The sequence below is a fragment of the Cyclopterus lumpus genome, chromosome 15 (assembly GCF_009769545.1).
Source record: "Cyclopterus lumpus isolate fCycLum1 chromosome 15, fCycLum1.pri, whole genome shotgun sequence".
NCBI classification, from domain to species: domain Eukaryota; kingdom Metazoa; phylum Chordata; class Actinopteri; order Perciformes; family Cyclopteridae; genus Cyclopterus; species Cyclopterus lumpus.
In genome coordinates this window covers 13,479,108-13,487,647 of record NC_046980.1, presented here as the reverse complement: position 1 = coordinate 13,487,647, position 8,540 = coordinate 13,479,108, and positions in this window count along the sequence as shown.

The window sequence follows — 8,540 nt, the reverse complement described above, 5'->3', positions numbered from 1 at the left end:
TCCTCCGTGGTGGATAGGAGAACACTTCTCATATCATTAAGCTTTAGTAATGGTCCCACTGCCGTGTCCCCTCTGGCAGGGTTGCCCTGCATTCACTCCTCTGGCTAACAGGTCTGCTGGACACCAACAGGATACAGAGTCTGCTTCCTGGAGCAATGGTTAGCGAAGCTGCTCCATCCCTATTGTATGCTCGACAATTTGACATTTTATGTAAAACTTTAATTTACAAAAAAGAAAGTACGTTTTTTTGTTTTAGGTCTTTGAAATATATATCAACTTCTTTACTCTCAAATAGCAAGACATTGAAGTTGTACTACGTATAAAGAGCAGCGGAAGAACACACACACACACACACACACACACTATCAAAACCTAGTGAGGTATTTTATTCAGGGCTCTTTGGCAAAAGGGACATAACTCCTGAAAATCAGTCTTTCTTTCATTTTAGAGCGCTGTCTCTGTGTGAGATGTGATATTGGGGGAGCGCCCTTTAAATGTAAGATCTCTACAGTGAGCACGTTTAAGAAGTGGTATTGCTCTTTCTGGCTCTTTTAGGCTGTCAGAATGAAAAATATTGGTGAAGAAATTAGATTTTGTGAGCTGTTTGCTGTGGCAGAAATGGAAAGTGAGCCATTTCCTTTTGTATTAAATCTCTAAGTCTACTTTGTCTCAAAAGCAGCAAAGATGGAGTATGCCATTTGTTGTGATGGTTACATAATTATGTTTTATTAGTCATTTAGGAGTTTTGTTGTGGCGACAAATGTCTGATATCTGGTCCTGTAAAGTTATGTCATTAATGTTTACATTGATAACCCCACTGCTGAACTTTTCTGTATTCAATGTGTCATGCATACTTTCTGCATGACATAATAATGATACATATAACTTTTTATAATTTTTCCATTTTGGTTTGTTAAACAGTTCATCTCTTGTTACTCTGTTTCATTTCATGCTCAGAATATATTTGAAAACATTTGATTTTCCATTTGGATGATTTCCATCTCTGATCTTTGAACCTGTGCACAGAGACCACTCTACTATACTCACCCTCCGGGGCGTGAGCGCAGGTGTTACAGCTCACACACACACACACACACACACACACACACACACACACGTACCCTCACGCTGTGATATAGGTTTAGCCAACAGGGTCCTTCATAGATCAGCCTCCCCTGACAGCTCTTTTAAATGTCCTTGGCAGCCCCCCTACCCCCAGCTCTCGTCCCCTCTCTGTTCCTGCACCTTTTCCTCTCTGGTCGAACCTCTGATGGATGCTGCCATATTTCTCTGCCTCTCTCCTCGCGAATGCTCCCAGAACCACTGGGCCCTGTAATGCATGACACAATCTGTATATATCGCATTAAGTGTCACTTTGGGAATGAACCTGTTTCTCCACACACAGTTCTCCTTGCAGAACGACATGCGGAGGATAGAGGCTGGAACCGGACCAGCTCCTCTAAAGTCAAGATGAATGTCGCTCAGACCCGGAGTTAGCCGCTTAGCTCTTTTTACAGCTAATGTTTCTACTGTGCAAACTATTCAGTAGCACTGAGTTCATATTTGAGTTTATATGCTGATAATTATGTACATGATTTGCTTCTGTAGCTACATTTTTACCAAGTGTCAGTTTTAATTTTTCCTAAAACAACAACTCATCTCCTGAAACTCGACGTCCTGACAAGACTGTGAAGAATTACACTTTCCCTTCGCAGTCCCCGACTAATATGTGTTTGTTTTTTTACATCACAAGGTTTTGTACACAATCTCTGCTTTTCTATCAATCACATTTTTAATTTAATGTATGAATATGTGATTTATGTTGCTCAGGCAGAAGATATATATCTATTTTGCTGAGAGATGGGGGGGTGGGGGGGGGTAAGAGCGCTGATGTTCCCTTATTGATTGGCTGGCTTAATAGTGTTTGTTCTTTATAGCTGATCTCAGGAAATAAAGCAAATAAATAGTTGAGAATCAGTTCCGTCACTGCGATGCTCACGAGGACGGGAGAGAGACGCAGTGAGGAGGAAAGAACAGTAAGAGAATGAAACGGCAGCATGTCCTCATAAAATACAAAAGATAAATACTGCTGATTCATATGCATATTGTCACATTACAGACGCTTAATTCAATTAATTCACACAGTAATAATTCATTTCTAGAATTACCTTTTCTCTGTGGTATCCTTTGAATCTAACTAAAACCAGGGCACGCGTCACATTATGTTTTCATCACTTTTCCTTGAAGCTGGTGCATTGAGCTATAATACACGTTGCTTGCAGGTATGTTCCTTTGTGTGTTATTGACATCTCGCCACAATGTCATAAGTGACAGGACATGATGTTTCTCTGTAAACCCAGAAGCCACATGGTTAGATGTTAGTCTTGAGTCACATCTTTTCTGCTAATGAAGAGTGTCAGGCCATTATTTGCTCTAAGACTGCTTTACAATTCTCAAAGGATTTGTCAAATTGATGTGAAAACAGAACTGTGGTTATTGCCCAGTACCAGGCTCCTCGGGGGAGTGATGGATGGAATTTGTTTTGACATGTCAAGTTAGGGGGAAAGAATATATTAGTTTAGGTCAAGTACACTGGACCTTATGTTACATATTAAAGTCCTAACAGTGCATGGATTTAAGATCAGATTCAACATGTTATCATAGGAACAAATCATGATTTTAGTATTTTTCTGGAGCATACAATAGATTGTGCATCAGTTGTCTGTCTTCAAACCTTAACCATAACATATGGAAGAACACTCAGATCAGTGACCTTTTCCAACTTGGTCCACACGGAGAGGAGGAGAGGACAGCATAAATCCAGCCCATTAGCCCTGAGGTCTGTTGATGACAGTTCCCGCCCCATGGCTGATGTAAACTAAACTTCCTGTTTGGAGATGAAGAAGCCTGTCAAGCAGCTGCAGCCACCTCGACCCCTGTCACCCTCCCTCTGTGATGCCCTGGCAATAATAGTAAATCAATTCTAAATGAGGGACAGGGGAAACGAGAGAGAAACAAAAGGATGCGTCCATCTTCGGTGGAGGGATGTGCGGAGGCGAAGATGCTGGAAGGCAGGCTGGTTTAAGAGAGCTACACAAGGTATTTTAAAAGCATGAAAACACTTCCCCTGACATCCCTCTCTTCTCTCTCCTTATCTCTATGTCAGCTGCTCAGGATAAATAGCAAGTTCTGGTGTGGACAAGACACATCGCTTTAGTGAAAGTGGCTCCAGTGACATTCTCCAAAACAAAGAGAGCTGCAGGTTTCATATTGTGCTTGTTGCTTTCTAAAAAGGCTGCAGCTGTCAAGTAACTAGCTGAAAAATTGACCATGACATAACTTCACAGAATAAAAGAGGCACATCTTGATTGCACTTTTCTAACAAACTTTCTTTTCTACAACACTCTTCCTCATAATGTTTTTCAATTAGATTACTCACGTTTTCACAGAATGGTTTTGTAGTGTTTTTACATGACTGGAGCTTTTGTCATTTGACCAAAGTCTTCCAGTCTACAGGCTTCTCCAAATTACCTGATGGTAGGAGTAGAGAGTTATTTTTCGCCTCATCGTGCCTATTAGCGCATTGATCTCAGCCTAAAAGAAATGACTACAACATGTCCTTAGTTGGCCTGTGTCATCATGAACAACCCAGACACCTTACATTACGGACATTTAGTACTAAATACTGCACCTAGCCCCTTTCCCCTTTTGACGCTTTAACATATTCAATAATACCTATTATGATTAGATGGTCATATGAGGTCAACTTATCCTAGGATGAGAATACTGATGATCTTTCATTTAAATTGTTGTTGGGAGACTTGATTTTTAATAGACTTTCAACATATATATATATATATATATATATATATATATATATATATATATATATACGCCATGTGTTCTGTGGCCTGTAGTTGTGAAAAAAGAAAAGCTGTAAAATCGCCGCAGTCGAGCACTGGCCTTCCTCCGGTGATTCTGTCGCTGTCTCCTCAGTGGGATAATCAGCCATTCTTCTGCAAGGTAATTCCTGCTCAGGAGTGCATGTGGCCGACACTGCGGAAATTCATTTTTTGGTTTAATTTCAGGCCTATTGATCGTGGAGCGCTTTACGGCTGCATGACATCCATAATCACAACAATGGTCTGACAGCGGAGATAAATAATGTGGCAAATGCGCAGAGAGGAGGAGGGATGTAGGGATGAAAGGGAAGCAAATTGAAAAACAAGGAAGAGCCAGGTTCCATCTCTTGCTGCATTCTGTATTAATTACTGAACCCCACCCTATTACACCCTCCTAGCCTCAACCCCTTCACCTGATTGATCTCCTCTCAGAGGCCATAGATTAGTTTTCTTCCCAAACTTGTCTGAAATCTGTTTGTTTAAGCACCCATTAAAAGATAGGAGCCAGCGCTCTATGGTAATTACCAAGGATACTGTTATATCTATAATTATTATGATTAGTGGAGCAGAATTAAGTCACTCCTGTGGAAACCATAAGGGTCCAAAGCCACAGCATGATTATGAGGTTTTGCATATACTAATGCTTCACTTTAGTGTAAGCTGGAGCAATGTAGCTGAAATGGATACAAGTTGATCCTTGATCCAGGCAACAGTGGATGCATACTGAAAAGCAAAAACCATCACACCAAACATTTAAATTGTAGGAGCATGAAATTAATTTGTCCTGGTGGAGCATGTTGACCAATATACAACATGCCACTAGCTCTTGGGTTTAAAAATAGATACTTTCACATTATTTAACTTTGTATAAGATATTTGTGGAAATACGCACACATTCCTGACACACAATTGAGTCATTTTCTCCTCAGTAAGCATAAAGGCCTATATAGCCAATGTGGTCAGTGTGTGTGTGGGCAGACACGTTAAGAGCCCAGAGAGCTGGTTTATGCCGGCAGCAGAGGCCACAGTTGGTCTCCTGCTCCAACAGACCTCTGTTTATGTGTAACGTCACCAACATTGCTCAGTTATACCTGCAGCTTGAGAGCTACATTATAAATATGTCATGTAATGAGATGTGATAAACTAAAGACCAACATGTGACCTTTGCTAGTTTACATGCAGTTAAATGATGGCGGTGTTTCATAAACAGTGGTGCCGGTGATGCAGCAGTGCATACAGCATGTCTCTTCTTATTGTTGGAGTCTGAGGGGACTGAAGGCTCGCGCTCATAAAATGTCTCAAGTCAGAAAGGCGATAAGGATGCAGAGTTAATGTGACTTGGCACACAGTTTTATTTGTGCAGAGGTGGAGAAGTCCCACTTCTGGAGAGGCGTAGCTGAATGGACACTGTTGCAGGACAGCTGAGACAGAACAAGTAGTAGGAGAAAGACGAAGTGGCCATTTCTATTACGGCCTGAGGAGAAGTTCACAGGACTGAAAAGATGTATGACTTAACAATATCATATAATACTATATAACAAAAGAAATTCTCAATAAAAACTACCAAATCAGTTATTGAAGTTTTATTTTGATGTTTTATATAAGGATATCTGCTGAAGTGATTTTGTATGCGTTCATTGCAAGTCCCCGAATTCTATAGAATCCACCTCTAAATTACTGGAGTACATTGTGAAATTGATTTTTAAAATGTTGCCCAACTCTGATAAAACTGGACATACCAATGCTGCACAAAATGACAGAGCTCTTATTGGTTTAATGCAACAAAAAGCAGTGAGGAAGTGTCAAAGCAAGTATTGATTTCCAGCCATGTCGCATGAAGTCACTATAAAAAAAAAAAGACCATTGCTTGTTTTCTTTACGCTGAGCTGCAGGAATTCTCTGCTGCTATACATGCATACGTAATGAGACATGGCTTGGTAACCAAACTGTTTCTTGTTGGCGTTAGGGATGAGCGCCACTGGGAGGGAATTGTACAACAAGGCTCCACACCGCTGATCAGCTATAGCTATTTGTATGTGAGTCAACACCCAGGCTGCTGTCTTTTCAGGGAGTGCCAGTGACCCTATCATGGACACGACCTGTTAAGAGAAGCAGCCTTTTCTTATCTACATGCCCTTGGAGTACGCGCCCATTGATATGCCACCTTGACTCTATCTTCATGCCAAGATGCTTCCAATTATGCGAGCCGCTGGAGTGAGGCAGAGCATGGGGTTTCTGTACGATGGAAACTGGTCCATGGGTAATGTGATCCCGCTTCGTTCTCCCCACAGGGATGGTTGCTGCTCATGGAGGAGGGGCGGTAGAAAGAACAGCCAATTCTCAACTCAACACCTCCCAGTTCACCACTTTTCTCACAATCTCATGACCCCATTAAGTAGACTGATCTATTTAATAAATGGTTCATCACCGGGGCCAGAGCTCAGCAACAACCTGCGTCTATTATATACAGCAGTTCAATACATCACATGTGGGGATTTTTCGCTGTGACAACAGTTCATGTGTTATCAATCTCTTTTTAGATGCCTCTATTTTTTCATGTCACTGACACTCAGGGAAGCCCCGAGACTGACGTGAACGCTTCTTAAGATAAGATAAGATAAGATAAGATAATCCTTTATTAGTCCCTCAGTGGGGAAATTACAGGATTACAGCAGCATTGCTCACAGTAATAAGTAAAACAAGTAACAATAACAGAAATAAGATAAAAGAGTAAAAAACAAGAATATTATATATACAGACACCTACAGGATGTTTGTGTCAGACATTATTCTGTTCTTTCGTTGTTTGCTCTCTTATCTCAGTTTTCACTGTGGACAAGAAACTGATCTGCATTTATTTAAACATTGATTCTTTTGGTGAGAAACTTCTCCTCTTGTTCCCATTCATATTCCATTTAATTCCCTCACTTCCAGAAGAGGGCAGCACTTCTTTACCAAACGTCATAGTCGCCTCTGCCATCGCAGTATTCTGGCATTTGAAGCTCTCCTGTGTAATTTAGCAAGGAGAAGTATGCAGATAGAGGTCATCATCATCAAAGTCGAGAAGATGCTGCTCATTCCCTTCATGCTTCTCATCACTTTAATTGCATCTCTCCCACTTTGAGAAGGAAGCTATGCAGACTAAACTGTAGTGTGTCAAATACACTGTGATTTATGAAAAGTGCACAATGCAATTTACAGCAGACTTCAGTCACTTCCACTTGTATTGCCTGTCACCCTTCTTCTCTCACTCTCTCTCTCCTCTTCCCTCTCAACTCACCCCCCCCCCCCCCTCTTTGCCTTTTCTCCACCCTATAATCACGCCGGTCCATGGCTCTCATTTGGAGCGGTAAATATAGCAATAATTGTCAGGGTGCAGTGCAGAGACTGGGCCGGCCATGTGTACTCTCTCACATGGCTGTTTTGCAATAAATCTCATGGTGGAGAGGAGAGGATTGGGGTGGTACGTGCACAAGCACGTGCACACACACAAAGATACATTCAATGTAATGCTCAAGCAATATACAGTAAGCGCCGAGAAGTAGTTAACACGAGCATCTAGGGAATGGCATTGCGTTAATTTGCAAGTGTTCTCTCAGCGACTAGTCATTTACTCTCGCAATAGGCCTAACATGGAAAGTGAATGTGTCTCATAATGTGTTTTTCACTCAACAGGATGGGATAATTATGCTAATTAATTCTTTACTAATGAAAGCATCCCCATATCAGTATATATGAACAATCCCTGGTGATGAGTTAGGGCCCGTACATCAGATGGTCTGCGTATGATCCATGAGCACATTAAACTCACTCACATACTGTATACATGCAAAATGATAATTTGTGTATAAGAAAACATGAGCATTCATCAGTTTCTTAGATTATGCAGCAGCTCATCCCTTACAGGATAAAAAGAACATCTTAATGAAGGCGGCACAAAACCACAGATCCAACGACAATGTGGCTTTCAGACATTCCTGCTAAATAATCTAAAGTTTGATCCAAAAAAATCCCTCGCCATGTGTGCCTTATAAAACATGGAACACTGCTCTCAAAAGAGATGACGGCAAAAATCTGTTATGCACTCCAGTGTGTTTGCGTGTGTGTGTGTGTGTGTGTGTGTGTAGGGGTGGGAGGCTTGGTTCCTTGTAGCTTGTATGGACAGGTCTGTCATTCAGAAAGCGCACACAGTCTCCATTGTGGAGCCTGTCTGTGGTCCCCATCGGGTCAGGGTGGGGTGGCAAAGTGGGCCTCCCGAATAAAAACACGTGCAGCAAACAGGAAGTGGGCCTGTAAGGATAAAACGAGAACTGCGTGAGCGAGCGTTTATGAATGGAGGTTGGTCATGTCCTCAACTTTTTCACCTCAAATTATTTTCTTTCTCCTATTCCGATTCATCTTAGTGATTTGGTTGGTTCGGGTTTCACCTACGATGGTCCACATATGTCCAAGCTGCGCTGGAGATGTAATCAAAATTACAAAATCACATTCTCTTAAAGCAAGTCCTTGACACTTGGATACAGTGTCTGCCAATGTGATGAGATCATTGAGCTCTTTCCAGGGCCGTGACATGTTTCCACAAAACAAGTAAAACTGCACAAAGAGCAAATGGATTCATCTCCAACCTGCATCTTCTCCA